The sequence below is a fragment of the Aedes albopictus genome, chromosome 1 (genome assembly GCF_035046485.1).
Source record: "Aedes albopictus strain Foshan chromosome 1, AalbF5, whole genome shotgun sequence".
In the NCBI taxonomy this organism is placed as follows: Eukaryota; Metazoa; Arthropoda; class Insecta; order Diptera; family Culicidae; genus Aedes; species Aedes albopictus.
Genome location: NC_085136.1, coordinates 18,262,842 through 18,282,587, shown reverse-complemented (window position 1 = coordinate 18,282,587; position 19,746 = coordinate 18,262,842). Strand labels below are relative to the sequence as shown.

Here is a 19,746-nt window from a genome sequence, read left to right as displayed (position 1 = left end):
GATCCACTGTTGGTGGGTGACTGAGCTCCACTATCGTCGTCGTGTGAACCTGGACAGGGGCGCCCCCACCGTGCCACTGTAAAGTAACCACTGAGGAACCGCCAGCATGCTGCTAAAACCAGGTCAGATCTAATAGATTAAGATGTACACATTCGCAATCACCTTATCCTAGAACATCAAAGAGAGATTATAGGTAGATTTTGGTTTTGAAAATTACGCTCTAGAGCTTAGAAAATAAGTAAATTTTAACTACAGAATAGGCCTAAATATAATGAGAGGAATGAGAAAGTTTGATCGTTCATTGATTCGTGAGTTGGAACCGTTTTGCCCTCTAAGTTGATCCTCGTTGTTGGGTGATATTTTTTGAACGGCATTTGCTTTGCGATTGGTTCGGGATTTGTCTAAGATCTGCTAACGACTCGCCTTGAGGAGTCTCGCCGGGGTAAACCTTGCTGATCCACATGTAAGTGGACTTTGCCTACTTACTTGGCGCATAAGTGGAATCAGCTGTTATGACTTTCTGACCCAGTGACGAAGAACCGTTACAATGTCTACGTTCTATGACTTCAATGTAGAATTAGGTTCGGTTTTAATATAACGCTGCACAGTAGGCCAGGCCGATTCAATGAAGTGTTACATCTTGAATGTATTGCAAGCATCAATATTGACAATAAAGGTTTCGCAAGTAGTCGATTCTGTAATTTTCAAGTACTCTTTCAATGGATGTGTTTGTGAAGACTAGGGTTGACCAATCAGAGTACAATGATTGTACCCGAACAACATTTTCCCCAAAAAAACAAGGAAATTTCAATCGATCCGTTCCAGAAAATGTAATGATTCAATAAGCACGAGAGCTACCTAAAATAGGATAAAAATACTTACATATCAAAGCTCAGATTTCAACTGAAAATGTGAAGGACAACGTTTTACGTGCGATCAATGGAAATGCGAAACGGTTCATTTTTTGATAATATATATGTCTTAGCAGCCTTCGGACTGCTGTTTCTGTTATATTTCAAAATACGTTCCCGAAATTCATCTCCGAAGTCCAGTCCCATTGTATCGCGGCCTTCACGTCAATCTGCTGCTTTCGCTTCTTTTTCTGCCCGATTACCCGTGGTTTCTTGTAAACTCAAGCACCCCACACCAAATCGACACATCCGGTGTTTGATGTTTATGATACAAAACGGCCACTCCGCGGTCGAATAACAACACGCGATCAAGATCATTATAACATCTTAAAGCGCTTAAATCGGTCAGAGTTGATATGGGACGTGTGTTTCCTCTGTTTTCATTCGTCCACCCACTCACCCGCCGCGCCGGCACTTTTCTTATTTGTTGCCTTTATTTCGTTTCATCAGCGTCTATCATTTTCGCGCACGAATCCCTTCATCATCACATCCAGCAGGCTACGCTAGAGAGAAAGTAGGCGCTGATGCCATTCGGCGATTTATAAACACAAAAAAAAAAAAAACAACGAAAGCAACAGCAAACCGCCACAAGTGGCCATCCAAGTTGGCCACGTACTGTTGGCGGTTCTGGTCTGGTTCTCTAATTGGAAGACCCGGCGCATGCAAGGAATTTCGCCAAAAACAACAAAATTCGCACTCCGTGCATGGCCATACGGCTGGTTAGCAGTGCACTAGCAACAGCAGAGCAGCTCAGCGTGTGTCTGGAAACCAAAGCATAACAGGCACGGCCGACGGCGATGGAAGGCTGGTTCGAATGGGTTTATTTTGTAGAAGGCTGTTCGCGATAAAATTGTGTTACTATTGTACCTACTATCGGATATCTTTGCTACTATTCAACGTTAGAAATCCAACCTGCGGAGTAAAGGGTACCTACGATTCGCGATCCTATTCATCTGCTGGCACAAGTCCAGGGGATTTTCACTTTAAGATTATTTTTGAAATTAATGCTGGGATTGCTCTAGAAATGCTGCTGCGATTTATTCTGGAATGTCGTGTAGAATCCACCTGGAAGTCTTGTTGGGATTCCTCAGGCTTCTTGTTGGGAGTCCTCCAGAAAACCTTGTGGGACTTACAAGAGAATTGTTGGAGAAATCTCAGCTGGGAATGCTTGAGAAACACCAGCAACTATTCTTGAAGAAATCCTAGAAGAAGTTTCTGAAGCAATCCTAGTAAGGATTTCTGTAGGCATTCCAAGAGGAATCATGCGAAAAAAGACTGTAGTTATGTCTATAGGTGTCCTTGGAGAAGTCAGGATGGATTTGTAGCAGAGGATGTGCTTCAAAATTCCTTCTTCAAGTTTCTCTAAGTATTCTTAATCGGAGTCCTATTGAGATTTCTTTGGGATTTTTTGTTGAAATTGCTTCCTAAATGCTGTTGGAATTGCCAAAATTGAGTCTGTTTATGCACAGCGCCTTAGCAACATTTCGTGCCTTCTAATTACAAGTTTTTCCAGTATGTTTCAGACATACCAGCAAATCTGGTAATAGTGCCAGTAAAATGGTCAATATGTGTCATTTTATCCTTCAGTAGTACTTGGTAAATTCCGTGTAGTTACTACATGCACACTTAGAATAAATTACAGTATTCGGTGAAAAAAATCACCGAAACTGGACTGTAAACAAGCAAACTACAGTATTACGGCGAAATCGATGAAATTGCAGGAGAAAATCGGCGAAATCTAAGAAATCACCGAAGAATCGTTGAAATCAGAAAAATTTACAGGAGACCTGTGAATATTTTACCGAACAGATCGGTGATGGTGATTTTACCATACTACTGTAAAATGCGTTTGACAGCCACGCCAGCAGCTTCGAGCATCAGTTCTATTTGAATTTGCGCCTCATCTCCAAGCAAGACTCTCTTGTACAGTGGCAGCAAGTGTGGTTCCTGATCAGAAGGTCATGTATCGACGTCATCGACGTTTTTTTATGAAAATATTGTTTTTTTTTGTGCTCGCATAAAATCGCCGTAAATTTGTAAAATTTACCGTACGTTCAGTGATATTGAGAATTCATTTGTAAACAAACATACCGAACGTTCTGCGATTTTTACGGTAAATTTGTAAAAAGTACCGAATGTTCTGGTAATTTTGACAGATGCGTTTTCCTGAGATTCGCAGTACGTTCGGTGGTTTGAAAAATCACCGAACTTTTTACCGTACGTTCAGCTGTTGAGATTACGGTAAAATTTTACCGTAATCCGTCATTTTTTCTAAGTGTGTGGGGAACCCTGAAAGAGAAAAGAAATCGGGATGAATTTGAATTCCAGTATCAGTCTAAGAGTTCCTTAAATAAATCAAGAGGATTTTCTACGATGAATACCTGGAAGAATGTGTATTCCTGAAATAAAAATCCTTCGAAAAATTACTGGACGAAGTTTTGGAGAAATCATGAAACATTACAGCAGGAATTGTTAGATTGAATCCCATCATGAGTACCTGGAGGCAAGGATGTTTTCGATCACTTGGCAATCGTTTAACTCATTTGTTCATAACTCAGCTCAGAAGCCATATATTGGAATGTTGTGTTCGGCAAAGTTGTAGATTAGTGTTTTTCCTACAATTATCACCAAGGACGCTATATTCTAACTCTAATATTTACGTCGTCAAAGTATTAGTACCAGCTACTCATACTAAACGATTGGATTTTTCGATCGTTTAGTATGAGTAGGTAGTACTAGCGCTCTAGCTTCGTATATATAAAAGTTACAATATGGCATCCTTGGTGATAATTGTAGGAAAAAACTAATCTACAACTTTGCCGAACATCACAATTCAATATTAGATTTCTGAACTGAGTTATGGACAAATGAGTCAAACGATTGCCAGGTGATCGAAAACATCCCTGCCTGGAGGAATCTCTGCAAGAGTTGTTTGAGGTAATCTCTGAGGAATTCATCGAAGAATCCTTGGAATAATCCCTGAAGGAATCTTAGGAGGAGTTACTGCACTATAAAAGAGGAATCCTTTGAAAAAGTCCCTATAAAAATCACAGAAGGAACTTCTGCAGGAATTCAGAAATGCCAGAAAAATTCTTGAAGGAATCCATGAAGAAAACCATTGAGGTGTCACAAGAATAATTCCTGGAGAATGCCAACAGGTATTCTTGAAGGAATTCCTAAAGCAAATTTCTGGAAGTATCCTTGGAGAAATCACAGAAGGAATTATAACGAGAATTCTGGAGGAGTTCATGGAGACATCCTTGGAGAATTCCCTGACGAATTACTGGGGAAACTTTCAGCCGGATTCCTGAAGGAATCTATGGAGGGATTTCTTCAGAAATCCTAGCAGGAATTTCTAAAGAATGCCATCGTGCATTCCTAGAGTAATTCCAGGAGAAATGTTTGGACAAACTTTTGGGGTCATTATCTTGGAATTCCTCCAGGAATGCCTGATAAGATTTCTCGTCATCCAGAACACTGCGAGTCCGGCGAATAAACGTTAGTGAGGCGCAGCCAATGAAAGTGCACTTTTTCCGGGAAGTTTATTGATCACATTGTGGGTTACGGAGCAGCTTCTGGCGGTTCACTTTACACAGAGATATCCCACAAACCTATCACGAGATTCTGGTTGAAGGAGAACGAAAACGGCCGGCCGTTTAGAACGAAAGGCTTCGGAAGCCAGGACGACATTTCGAGGCATCTGTGGTAAGGTTGGCAACGATTCGAGTTGTTCAAGCTGTCGGGGATGACCGCAAGTCTCATTTTCATCAAATGGACGTATGCACTGCTTTCCTGCATGATCCCGTCTCAAAGGAACCGTCTACATGGATGTTCCGGCTGGTGTTCAAGCAAAGCCTGGCCAAGCATACCGGTTGCTCAACTACTTATACGGTTTTAAACAATCACCTTGATGCTGGAATAAGCGCTTCAACGGCGAGCTTGACAGAATAGGATTTCCCACCAAAAATGGATGTCGTTCAACAGCTGAATAAACTGATTTTAAGCTAGTTTTAAAAGAATGGCTGCATAAACTGTTATTCAGCTATCATTTGGGTTACTAGATCGAAGCATTAGTATTGCCTATACCAAGCTTGTGGGGTGTGAATATAGTTTATTGTTATTAAGATGGCTGGGAACGGATTGATCCTGTGAGTTACGCAACATTCACAAAGCCGGACCACAATGATGAGCTGATTGTTGTCATGTTCGTGGCCGATCTGTTGGTTGCAGGTCGAAATTTATATTCGATTCACAAGCTGAAACCAGAACTCGCCAAGTTTTTCAAGATGTCTGACTGAGGAGAACTTCGTCACTTCCTAGGAATCAAGATTGCCAACGATTATAAAGCTGGAGTGATGCATCTTTCACAAGCCACAGGCATTGATCGACTGATGATATGTTTCGGGATTAGCGACTGCAATCTGGTCAGAATATCGATGAAGAGAGGTTTGTCACCGAATGACAATGCATCGATGAACCACACCGGGAACTGTTAAGATCGTTGATGTACCACATGCTGTGCGTACGGCCAGATTTCCGGTTGAATGCCTAGGCCGTTTCCAGAAAAACCCTGCTACTCAACACTGACAAGCACTGAAGCGTGTGGTTCGGTACACACAAGGAACAAAGGACACGAAACTACTATTTCGACGGACGTTCACCATTGTTACTAATTTAGAAAAGATTTACTTTTCAGATTATGGTGATTATGATCGCTCAAAGCAATGCACATTTTGCGACTTGAAGAAGTGTACTCGAAGTCTACCTACGAAATAATAAATCATTCTATCGTTACATAATGGAGAGTGAGTATGACATTAACTTTCTAAGAAACAAGATTTTTTCGTGTACACCATTTGAACTCCAAATTATCTAGAGGATCATTTTTGATCCGATATAATCCTCCGTTGTCGTCGTGTCTCAAATGCCGTCTCAGTTACTTAGACCTCTGCCACCGCCAGCCGTCTCCGAACACTCCGAGCGATGACGGATGGCGATGTTCCGACGAACACCGCCACTACTGACACCACCGCCGAGTTGATGCAACGCTGATGTTCGCAGAAATTCTTTCTCCGCACACGCTTCTTATCCACTCGCTCCTCTTTCTATGTGCTCATCATCTTCATCTTAGTAGGCCACTTGTGTGATCCGGACGCTTAGTACGTCAACACCTGAACATCACACCAGTGCGCGGCGGGGTGGTGCGACGCCACCCACTCATCCACCTTTCCGACCGTACCGTACCGCACCTTCAACAACTGGACTGGATATTCTCACATCTCACGGCGCACAGTACGAACGAAACCGGGGGTGAAAATTAGAACATTATTCTCAATATAATTCAAACAAACAACAATGCGCACACCTCCCTTCGCATCGCACGCGAATCTTCTCTCGATCGCGCTTTTTCTTCAACAAGGCACACTTGGATCGGACGATCGACGCAACCCGAAAGTGACGACGCAGGACTCGTCTTAAAACGAACGATGACTAACGGCTGGAGTATGCTACAACACCTGTCACACCTTTGTTACGCGAATTTTTTGAAACAACATTCAGAAACTGATTCGGTGGAAAGTCCACAGGAAATCCTAATAAATTCTGGGAACGACAATGGGAATTCTGCATAAAAACGTATGCATCATTCGTAACGTTTCTAAGCATTATTGCATGGAAATCCGGTAATCACTGGTTCTCGCGGTGTACTTGGATGAATGCGTACGATCACTTTCCCAAGACGGTAACGCCAAATCACTCCAATAGTAATCCAAGGCGGCGCGTGAGGTCACGTGATCCCAACAGCTGGATCAAGCACGCACTTTTTTTTCCAAACTAACCGAAGGTTGGGAAATTCCCCATACACGATCTTCCTATACGAAGTGTTAATTAGTTTATGGTTATGGTTTTTCTGATTTTTCCACAAGTGTGGTGCTTTGGGCGCGCGCGCTCGAGATCGGTGTTGATCGGTGGAAATTTGCTCGGAAACTGATCCGTGCTCGCCGGCGTGTGGAAAACTGAACGTCCGGACCGCCGGAGAAAGATCACCTGGCTGAAGTCCCTGCTGCTCTTCTGTGAGCATTGATTCTCGCACACTCATTCGCTAGGATGGAGCCAATTATGAAAGAGAGCACTTTGGGGGTTTCTTTTTCGGATTTGAAATTCACCGTATTTGACTCAGACAGAACGAGCGAGTCAAATGGAGACGCATGGTATGCGATGCTTTTGGATTCACTCACTTACCTGTGCGATATGGAGTAGCGTTTCTGTTTCGGAAGAAGTGAAACAATCCAGTTGCAGCATTTCGAGCATCGTTTAGACGAGGGTTTAAGAATTTTTTTTTGAATTATGTTATTCAGGCTGCAATGAAATTACAGGTTATTTCAATCGATCTTAGTTGAACGTTGTTGATGTGACTTATCCGAACAAAACTACTAGGGAAATGAACATATTGAATCACAAGGCGATAATGTGCGAAACGTTTTCATTACATTGTTTCTTAGGTTCCGGGTCATTTGACCGACTGTCGTTTGACCGAAAAGAAAAGAATTATGGACTAAAGTGTCACTGTTTCCTACAACAGTGTAACTTTTTTTAGAGTCGAACCAGCCAAGGGCTGAAAGTCTCTATAATAAAGACAAATCAATCAATGAAATGTAACTTTTAGCTTGTACCTACTACCAATTAGTCTTGGGGAGGGTTTGCAAACCTAAATAAAATAAAATCTTATTACTTTTATTTTGGTTTTATGATGGTTCTAAGAACCTCTCCTAGTAGAGTCTAAAAAATGTTGGTTGGGATGGTTAAAAAAACTTTTTTGATAACCTTTACAGGATGTGAATAAATCCATGGGAATTTCTTAAGATTTTAGTGGCGTTTCAGGGGGTTGCAGACGACGTTTTTGCACAATTCTGAGTATCCGGTCCTAAATTGGCGGGATGGGCCAGCTCGTTCCTCGAACCACTCAACCACCGGACTACCGGACTACTTCCGAACTATGTTTTACTTTAAAGGTAATATTAACACTCGGGGGGGTTTTCTTCTGATAATGAGCACTACGCGTGTTTACTGGTTGAAAGTACGAACACTAAAGAGAACCTGCTCGGTTCGTTTATTTTCATTTATAGAATGACGGCAGTGTTCCCAGAACACCTGCGCGTCCGATTGCGCATCTATTTGCGCTTGCGTAACAATCATCGAAATCATCATTTACACTATAAAAATAATGTTGTCAAACTTGAGATACAATAGTTTTTTTGGAGCTTTAGCGATGTTTTAGATCATCAAGATGGGGTGTTTTACTTAGGGGGTTTTAGATGGTTTTTGGGATGTTGCAGAACGTCTCAGGGGTTCGGGGGTCGTTTCAGAAGGTTTCAAGTGGTTTTTAGGGATGTTTTAAGAGGTTACAAGAGGTTTTTGGGAACGTTTGAGGAGGGAACTAGGGAATTTTAGAGACGGTTTAGAGGGCGTCTCAAGGACGTTCCAGGGAAGTTCCAGGGGTTACATTGGGTGTTAATTAGCTCCAGGGTCAGGCAGCGCCACAATTGCCCTGAATCTTTCTTATGAAACAATAGCCATGTAAGCACTTGAAGCATCCTGAAATCTTTCTAAATTGCTCTAAAGCCTCTTGAAACGGAAGCGAAATTCTTCTGAGACCCTTTGGAACGATCCTGAGGCCCCGTGAAAACTCCAGAATCGCTTCCGAAACCCCCTACACGCCACGTAAATGCTTACATAATACCCCTGAAATGCTTCTTTATTTTTTTTAAATCCCCCTGCAGCGTCCAAGAAAACCCTCTTAACCGATAAAGGCTTGAAGTTTTTCAAGTGTTACACACCTAAAAGAAATCATGTAATTTTAGGTGTCCTGAACCTGACATATACGAGCGTCTTCAAAGACACAAATTTAGAGGTCAAAACATGTAAATTTACGTCTTTGAGGACACCCCAAAATAAAACTTGATTGTTTTTAGCGTCTAGCAATCGCAAGAACTGAATCGACAGGTAAAACAAATCAAAGTTAAATATTGAACGGGATTCGAACACTGGTCCGCTGAATGAGAGGCACGGACTACACCTTTCGGCCATATCACCGATTTGAAAGTAAGATGATCAGTGTACGCAGAATATGCCACCGCAAGCGAAAAATAGGCAACAAAGAAGACACGGCAACAACGCTTTGTTTTTTCGTTAGCAGATAATGACAAAATCGCTCCCGAGTTTGTTCACAACAAAAACGGTAGGAATATTTGTCTCGTTCTATTCACATCGTGATTTTCGCATTGTTTTACAACTAAAACTCAACTCTTAGGTTTGCAAGAGTCTTGTTTCGTCCAAATGCTTATGATTTCGATAATGTGGGTCGAAAATTTCAGCAGAAAAGCCGGAATATCAGCACACGCACGGCAAGCGATGTTTGTTTTATTACTCTCATTGCCTGACATGCGTTTGTTGCGGAGCGCCTTTGTTACCAACATGCACCGCTTAGGACAAAGCGTTTGTTTTTCGGCGTGATCCGTTTTTCGTACCCTGAAGATGATACATGTGAAACTATTTTTACGTACCTGGTCAGACAGGTTTGTTGACATCTTGTGCAGCCAACTTAAACTTACAGGATGGATGTAAAATTGAGTCATATTTGCCATTCAGTCGTGAAATGTTTACATTCGTTGATGGTTTTCGTCACGTGTAAATTCTTATTTTTTAAAGTGTGTATTATATATTTTTTTTAACGTTTTCCTATAGTTTTGTTCCCGATGGATTAACTATTTTTTCTTTTTTTACTAATATGTTGTCCCAATATTCACGAATTTTGTTCAACCATGTTTTCTTCATTGTGAGCGTTCCAAATATTTCCCTAAATATCATAAATCTAAGTGGCTCAAACAAGAACAGCATTGGATTCCCGATTACATCTACACTGACAAACGGCTTGCGGTAATTACCACCATAAAAATGTTTTCAAATTTACCACGGTTAAACGTGATCATCGACTTACAAACGCTCCTTGTGTGCATTTCAACCGGGTTGATAGCGTAGTGGTAGCGTGCGGGCCTGGTGATCTCAAGGTTCTTGGTTCGAATCCGGTTGCCAACACAAACTTTTTTTAATTGTAAATCGGGTCCATGGTAAAAATGAAAACATTAATCTGTTGAAATAAAACTAAATTCAGTCTGCACAGATTTAGTGGCGTTGTGTATTTAAATTGACCCTGCAAAATAGTAATTTCAACCGCAAGCTGTCTTTCAGTGTATTGAAGCTCACAAAAAAAAGGGTAAGCATCCCTAGTGCACCCGGAATTACGATTGAAATGAAGCTGTTACAAAACTTTGAATATATTTCAGCGATCGTTCAATCGATGCACCTGATATGATTTTTTTCTCGACCATTATTTCTATATTATGAGCGTTTTAAAATTTCAACATGCTTCAAATGTAAATAGTATAAGACTAAGAAAAACATGTAGTGAAACTTATAGAAGAAGATGTTTAACAACCCCTTGATCTGTGTAGTTCAAGTGAGATTTGTATTAGATACAATATTTTGAACATTTCTAGCGCTCCAGACACAGCGATCAGAAATTATTTGAAACTATATTTTCAATCAGCTGTATCTCTGCATAATGGCATAACCGATTTTGTAAAATTTTTTTACTAATATGTATGTTGTCAAAGTATTTACATTCCGAACAATTGAACAAATAATATTTTAGGGGTGTTCGAATTTCTTCCAAAGCAATGCAACAGTACGAATTTTTAGAATGATTTTTCTGCATTGTGAGCGTTCCAAATACTTCCGTAAACATCATAAATTAACGTAATTCAATGAACCTCACAGAAAAGATGTTGAACATCCCTAGAGCTCCCGGAATTGAAATTGAACTGTTACAAAATTTTGAATGTATTTCAGCGATGGCTCATCCGATTTTAGATTTTTTTTACTAATATGTTGTGCAAATCATGGAATGTTTGATTTGAAATTCAACCAATAGGCGATGCTTTCAAATTTTAGTTTTTGAATATCTTAGGTTGCTGTTTACTTATAAAGATGGTTCCTTTGCCAAAATGTAATGTAAATTAAGGACTTACAGTTTGTTTACCATTTGATGCAAAACTTTGTCACTAGGCTGCGCTAACAACAAATTTACAATAGCTTGCAAATGATTGGAACTTCTAAAAATGTGTTTAACAAGCTGTCACTTTTTTCTCTTTTGACATATTTGAGGTAAGCCAAATGGTAATCAAAGACCAACTTATTAGTCATAAATTACCAAAATTTCATTAAATTTGGTTCACTTATCCCAACTACTATATCTAGTTTTATGAACTGCACTGAAATTATAAATATTTTACTGAAGACATTTCAACTTCCGGTAGAGTTAACCAATTAAGCCTATTTTTTTACGATTTATAGCTAACTAGTAAAGGAACTTGCAGGACAAATTTGAGAATTTTCGGTGATCTTAATAAAAAGTTACAGCTTGTTTAACATTATCTAACTAATGACTTAATTTAGCATGTTTTTGCCAATTTTCAATAAGGATCCGGATGTATACGGGATGGAAATATTGTCAGTGTTACGCCTACTTGTCTTTGATATCATAGAAACCACAGACAAATAGATGACGAAATTGCAATCTCATATGTGTCAGAATCTCTATTACTTGGAGTGTTAACGTCTTCGGGTGGATTCTCAATTCCACCGCTAGGCGGCGCTAGAGTGCAAACAAATTTTAAATTCCGCATATCTCAGGAACCTGATTTTCAAGAAACATGGTGTCTTCGGAAAAGTTGTGTGGTAGATCAAGAGCTTTCAGTTGAATTACTAGTTTCGGCCACCAGATGACGCTAGTTGCAGATTTGCATGAGCACACACATTTAAATAAGTGACTTAAAAATGTTAAACAAGCTGTAACATTTTATATAGTGCATCGAAAATTCTCAAATTTTGACTGCTAGTTGGGGAACACTAGTTAGCTATAATTGGTACATTTTTGAGCTTGATTGGTTGACTCAACTCGAAGTTAAATCGTTTCCAGTAAAATAATTCAAATGACATTACCGTTCAATAAACTGCTACATCTCATGATTATCGGAACCCAATGAAATTAAATTTTGTATTCAAATGATTAATATATATTATTATATTGGTTTTTGAAAAATATTTGACTCAGCTAACATATGTTTGAAATAAAAAAAATATATTGTTTGTTGAAATATTTTCCTATTAGTGCAGCCGCATAGCGTTCAGTAGTAAAAACATGAAGATTTAAACAAAAGATTGGCAAAATAGTTTTGAAACTTGAATAATTGAACAACATATCGGTAATCAAATTTTAAAAATCAGTAAAGCAACCGCAGAGATACAGCTGATTAAAACTATAGTTACAACTAGTTTTAGATTACCTAGAGCGCTAAGGATGTTCAACACATTTTATCTAAAAAATATTCTCATTTTAATCTCACAATTCAATTATGTGTAAGAAAACATTTAGAACGTTTACAATTAGGTAAACATATAAAAAAAATACACTGAAACCTCCATTTAAGTCGATGCATGGCTGATCGAAAATATTTTTTACCGTGCAGGCAATGACTAAACTATACAGTTTTATATTTTTTGACAGATCTCCTTTGTCATGCGAAGTGTTAAAAAATATAAAAGTCTTTAGTTTTGTCACTGTTTGTACGGTAAACATTATTTTCGATCATCCATGCATCGACTTAAATGGAGGTTTCAGTGTAATATCGAATGCACTGTTCTTAAAGAAATTTGAACACCCCTAGAATAAGTTTTAGTCCATTGTTGGATGTTTGAAGATTCGGACAAGATACTGGCGAAAGAATTTTGGAAATCGGTTGAGCCATCGATGAGATACAGCCAATTGAACATCAAGTTGAACATTTAATTGCAACTATTCATTGCGCCGGGAGCACTAGGGATGTTCAAAAACATTTTTTGATGGAATTTCGACATGCATTCAGTTATCTGTTATCTATATTCATGTAAACAACGCAGATTTATGATGTTTATTGAAAGATATTGAAAGTTCACAATCAAAAAAGCATGCAGAATAACATCTGTAGAGATTGTACTGTTATAAAGTAAATTTGAACACCCCTAAAATAATTTCTATGAAATTATTTGAAACTTTAAGATTCGGACAAAAGATTGGTAAAAGAATTTTGAAAACCGATTGAGTCATCGCTGAGATAAAGCCAATTGAATATTGAATTCCAACTAGTCACTATGCCGAAAGCGCAAGGGATGTTCATTTTTTATACTTTAGACTTACGGTGTGCATTCAGTTATCTTATACTATATTCATTTGAATCACTAAGATTTATGATGTTTATTGAAATATTTAGAACGTTTACAACCAAATGAGCACGTCGACAAAAAAATTGTATCGGTTGTACTTTTCTATAGGAAATTTGAACATCCCTAGAATGATTTCTGTTCAGTAATGTAAAACTTTAGGATTTGGACAAGAGATCCATAAAAAAAATTGAAAATCGGTTGATCCATCGCTGAGATATAGTCATTTGAATATTTAGTTACAACTAATTTTCGATCACGGGGCCGCGAGTGTTAAAAGAACTTTGTAACAGTTCGTACAATTCCAAGGGGGTTTTAGATTATGGTTGGATATGTGATGTTACAGTTTATAGTTCAAATATCTACTATACCGGCTGTAGATATCATAAACTTCAGTACAGTTTGTTTGACTCCGAACGCCCCATAAGAATATGACCATATCTGTCAGTCTCATAGGTCCAGCGATCACAGCTGGCAAGTTAAGCAACGTTACTCTGCATAATGAATATGAATCCTTTCGGTATAAGTGTAGATATGAAGTTCTGTTCTTCTGAGCAGTTTGATTAGAGTACCTAAAAGTTGTCAAAAATTCTATGGGACTTAAAAAACATGAATTTTTTTTCGTGCTTGGAATTGCGATATCTATTCGTTTTTGAGTTATTGTCAAAAAACAACCAAAAAATCTGCTTTGTTGACCATTATTTTAGATCCCGAAGGAAACTTACCCTATTTTGCAAATTAAACGAGTGGAGATATCGCAATTCTAAGCACATAGTAAAATAGTGTATTTTTTTAGTCGAAAACTTTAACTTGAACTTTAGACCCTTCGAGGGACCACTTAGCCTTAAGATACGGACTTCAAATTTTGACACGATCATTTCTTAGCTTAAACGATCATTTTCCAACAACGAACTTATAACATTTCCAATTTTTGTATTACCTTTTGTGTATATTATATTTAGCGTGTTACACCGATCTGACAGGAAAAGGACTAAACATAAATTACGTAATGGGTACCGAGGATTGTTCACAATCTGCGAACTTGACTGCGGAAAAAAAAAATGCGACCATGATGCCGCTGGCCTAGTGGTCATCTATGCTCATCCCTCCGGTACCGAAGGGTTAAAACGCCTCTAACATGCTCCAAAAGCTCCCAGAAAGACCTTAAAACGTTCCTGGGACACTCATTCAACTCCCTGGAACGCCCCTCAAACCTATAGAAACGCTCTGAAGCCCCCTTGATATCTTGAAAAAACTCTGCTGAAATTCCCTCAAAAGGCCAAAACCCCCTAAATCGTTACTTAAAATCGTTGAAACTCCCTAAAACGCCCCTAAAACATTGCAATCTTCTGAACCGTCATTGCCCAGCCACCAAATATCGTAAATCATTGTGTGGGCGGAATCGACACTGGACCACACAATTAGTAACAGTGTGCTGAGAGCGCTTTTAAATTCTCTCTAGCGAATGTGCAAAAATCACCACAGTGCGCACCCCAGTGAGGTTTTTGCGCCAGAGAGTGCACTGCAGTGAAACGTTGGAAAGTTCTTGCCGCAGTGCCACCATTGTACTGATTCGATGACTGCTGGGTGAAAACATGAGAGAGCGCCACAAGTTCCCTAACACGGACATCAAAATGCAGCCGTCTTGCAAAACTCGATTCGGGGTGGCTCAATTAAGATTAGTATTCCTAGATAAATCAAGCTAAATATGAATGCAGCATTGAATGAACTGCCAAATAAAACACAATTCCGGGATAACCGATGGACCCAACTCAATTAATGAAACCTCGTCATCGATCGGAAGATATTGTCCATCTGGATAATAGGGCATAATTATGTTTTGTGCTGTGTTGTGTCAGATTGTGATGTAATATTGTATAGCACATTTGTAGGGTTCCATTATTGTTTGCTCGTAATATGGCACCCAACGTGCGTCAATAATTGTTCTATTTTTTTTTTATTTGTAACAAAGAGTGAGCCACACTCGATCCTAGGCAAACGCGCACCGGTACACATCAGCACTTAGTCGACTCACCACCGAAGACGAAAAAAACTGACTTCTCGGTGTGGTCGATAAACCGACGCCCAATAGAATGGCTACGGCGAAATGCCATCTCTGCTGACCACTAATCCTTAGAGTAGTCTTAGTCTGAAAGTTACTCCTATCAAGTTGTGATGGGAGTGCTGATGCTCTTGATTCCATACACTCAGTTCACCAGTCGATTTTTTAAATATGATTTCCTCAGCATCTTGGTCGTCTTCTTCATGACAGTCCACAGTGGGAAAAATTAAACCCGAAACACGACTAAATTCATTTTCTCAGCTGGGTAACGGGTTCTGCCAACGGCTGAGACCATTTTCGCTTGGAAAAAGTGTGCTGAATCGATTGGTGGGGGTCTCATTGGCCGGCGGCCTCACCCTGGCCAGCTAGAGGGCCGGAATCAACCCGAGCTCCTTACGGAAAGCAAACTCATTGTCATCCATACTTTCGCACCCGATATTTATTCGGAAGCCGCAAATCAGAAGTCAACCGCACTCCGGATAATATCAGTTGCATATTATGGTCCAATTGTGGCTCCGGATCAATCCGGGACAACCCGGAACATTAGGGTGGGGCTAATTTAAAAAAAATCTCTCTGGGATATGATTTTCCAACTGGAAATCGATCTACTAGTCGAAATAAGTAAGCTGTACAAAAATGAGTAATTTTGGTTGATCTTTAGGGGTGGCGCAAAGGGTTTAAGGGTTTTTTTTTTCTAGAGCAAACCTTTAAAAACATTTCAAACTAAATTTTCAAACATAATTTTTCTAGACTAAATCGGTGATTTTAGAACCCAATTGGGCCAAATTCGTGCTCAAAATTGCGATATCTCTATTGGTTTCTGAGATATTTGAAAAAAATGTCGTAACCCAAAAATTAGATACCAAAATATGACATTTTTTTCAAATATCTCGGAAACCAATTATCACGCAATTTTGAACACAATTTTGGCCCAACTGGGTTCTAAAATCACCGCTTAAGTCTAGAAAAATTTTGTTTGAAAATTAAATTTGAAACGTTTTTTGAAGGTTTGCTCTAGCAAAAAATTCACTTAAACCCTTAGCACCCCTAAATATCATTCGAAATCGCTCATTTTTGTACAGCTTTCTTATTTTGACTAGTACATAGATCACTTTCCAGTTGGGAAATCATATCCTGGAGAGATTTTTTAAAATAAGCCCCACCCTACCAGAACATCCGTATAAGCGGGTATACAGAAGACTTACTCTAATAGATGTTTACATTACATTCATACCTATATTGAAAGTATGAATGAAAATAGAGAGGTATTCAGCTGACAATGAATGTGGTGAAGCACGAATTAAAAAATGAGAATGTCAATTTTCATTTTGAATCTTCGAATTTTTTACTCTCTGGATAATACTAGCCAGTTAAAAGGTAAGATGTGACCACTGATAATTCCGAGTTCCTCTGAATACCTATACTTTGTATAGCTACAATGCTGCAGCTTAATAAAATACAGAATTCACAATCAATTCAGGTTGGACAAAACTATATTGGTGACCACTAAACGGCAATCCGGAATGCTTCCGGAATCCCTCAGGGATGCTTCCAGAATTCTTCTAGGTTGGGTCAAGAATCCTTCTGGGTTACTTCCAAAATACTTTTGAGATGCTTCCATATTCCTTTTACGATGCTTCCAGAATCCTTTTGGGTTGCTTCCAGAACGCTTCTGGGATGCTTTCAGTTTTCCTTCAGGATGCTTCCCAAGTTCTTATGGGATACTTCCAGATTCCATCTGGGGTGCTTCCAGATTCCTTTTGGAACATTTCCTAGATTTTCGGAAATATTACAAGAATCCTTCTGAGATGCTTCTAGAATCCATGAGGGATACTTCCAGAATTGTTCCATGACACTTTCAGATTCCATCTCGGATGCTTCCAGAATTCTTCTGTGCTTCTTCTGAGTTTCTTTCAGAATTCTTCTGGGTTGCCTCCAGAATCTCTATGGGATGCTTTAAGATTTCTTTTGAAACACTTCCCGAGTTTTTCTTGGATGTTACCAGATTCCTTCTGGGATGCTTGCAGATTTCTTCAGATATGGTTCTAGAATCTACCAGGGATACTTACATAATCCTTCAGGGATATTTCCTGAAACAGTCTGGGATGCTTCCAGATTCTTTCTGGGTTGCTTTCTAATTCTTCGAGGTTGCTCGCAGAATCTTTCAGGGATGCTTTCAGATTTCTTTCGAGATGGTTCTCGAATTCTTCTAGAATGTCCTTCAAAAATTCTTCTAGGATACTGCCAGATTTCTTCTGGCATGCTTTAATAATCCATCAAGGATGCTTCTAACATACTTCTGGGATACTGCCAGAAAACTTCTACGATGCTTCCAGATTTTTTTTTAAAGATGCTTCCCAAGTTCTTCAGAGATACTCTCAGGTTCTGTCTGGCTTGTTTCCAAAATTTTTCTGGAATTATTTCAGATTTCTTATGGGATGCTTCCAGATTCCTTCTAGGATAACTCCAGAATCCTTCTGGGATACTTCCAGAATCTTTCTGAGTTGCTTCCAGATATCTTCTAGGTTGCTTCTAGAATCTTTCTGGGATGCTTCCAGTTTTTTAAGGATGCTTCCTGAGTTTTTCTGCGATTCTTCCAAATTCCTTCTAGGATGCTTTCCAAATTCTTCTGGGATGCTTCCAGATTTCTTTTGGAATTTGGAATACTTCTAGATTCCTTATAGGATGTTTGCAGATTCGTTCTAAGATGCTTCCAAAAGCTTTCTGGAATGCTTCCAGAATACTTTAGGTATTCTTCCAGAATCCTTCTGGGTTGCTTCAAGAATCCCGGGATTCTTCCAGATTCTTCCTGGGATGCCACCAGATTTTTACTGAGATGCTTTCAGAATTGTTCTTGGCTGCTTCCAAAATTTTTTTCTGGGTTGCTTTCAAACTCGTCATGGCACAGTGTTTTATTTTGCCGATTTCGTGCGCTTTTTTCATAACGTTTCAACTGATGATTTTAGTGATATAGTTTCTTCGGAGAAGTTTCTACATTAGACAAGGTGCATCTTTTGACATAACGAGTTGAATGATCAATCCACCTATAAGTGAGATGAAAAAAATATGTTTTCAAAAAATGCAGATAGACGTTTGATGTCTTCGGCAAAGTTGTGCAAAATGCAATTTTGGACAACTTTGTCGAAGACGCCATAATGCTGAATCTCATACTTTACGAGATATATTGCGTTGTATGTGCATGACCCCTAGAAATCATATATTTCATCATAACTTTTTAACGGGATTTTTTAGATTTTTTGGGTCTTCTACAAAGTTGTTTGGAATGTAAAAGTACATGTTTTTGCTGAACATCAAAAAACGCTAGCTTTTGAAATAACAAAGTTATTCACAAATTACTGATTTTTATAGGGTAACTTTGAACTCGTCTAACTGCTTTCGGCGCAAAATGGCGCAGAGAACCGTTTCGAATAATGAAACAACTATATTTCTACTATATCAAAATGGCTCAAACTTTTGTATACAAGTGTATTCTTTATGTGTTATGGTAAATAAACGAACAATTATCAAATATTGAAATTATTTAATAACTTCTTCATTTAACAAGATAGAATGTCGCAATGTTCAGCAAAGTTGTGTATTTTGATATGCTCAACAACTTTGCAGAACATGCAAATAATGTAAAAAATATGGATTGAAAGTTATAATAAAAATCAATTTCAGAGTGATTTTTAAATATGTTTTTTATATAATTCGTTAAAATAATCATAGCTTTTTACCAAGATTTTCTACAATTTTTTCATGTTCTAGAAAGTTTTTGAGCATATCAAAATACACAATTTTGCTGAACATTGCGACATTCTATCTCGTTAAATGAAGAAGTTATTTAATAATTTCAATATTTGATAATTGTTCGTTTATTTACCATAACACATAAAGAATACACTTGTATACAAAAGTTTAGGCCATTTTGATGTAGTAGAAATATAGTTGTTTCATTATTCAAAACTGTTCTCTGCGCCATTTTGCGCCGAAAGCAGTTAGACGAGTTCAAATTTACCCTATAAAAATCAGTAATTTGTGAATAACTTTGTTATTTCAAAAGCTAGCGTTTTTTGATGTTCAGCAAAAACATGTATTTTTACATTCCAAACAACTTTGTAGAAGACCCAAAAAATCTAAAAAATCCCGTTAAAAAGTTATGATGAAATATATGATTTCTAGGGGTCATGCACATACAACGCAATATATCTCGTAAAGTATGAGATTCAGCATTATGGCGTCTTCGACAAAGTTGTTCAAAATTGCATTTTGCACAACTTTGCCGAAGACATCAAACGTCTATCTGCATTTTTTGAAAAAATATTTTTTTCATCTCACTTATAGGTGGATTGATCATTCAACTCATTATGTCAAAAGATGCACCTTGTCAAATGTAGAAACTTCTCCGAAGAAACTATATCGCTAAAATCATCGGTTGAAACGTTATTAAAAAAGCGC

The 19,746-nt window shown here is 38.6% G+C and overlaps 2 protein-coding genes across 3 annotated transcripts in view; one reads left to right on the top strand and one right to left on the bottom strand.

The window, feature by feature from the left end:
* Positions 1-12,292, bottom strand: part of LOC109431184 (transient receptor potential channel pyrexia) — a 31,317-nt gene extending 19,025 nt beyond the window's left edge. Inside the window, exon 1 of the mRNA XM_029854863.2 lies at positions 6,749-12,292. The gene's annotated coding sequence lies outside the window, so the exon portion shown is untranslated. The remainder of the gene's footprint in view (positions 1-6,748) is intronic.
* The window catches only part of LOC109431185 (ubiquinone biosynthesis monooxygenase COQ6, mitochondrial), a 104,713-nt gene that overhangs the window by 45,284 nt on the left and 39,683 nt on the right, over positions 1-19,746 (top strand). The window lies entirely within an intron of this gene.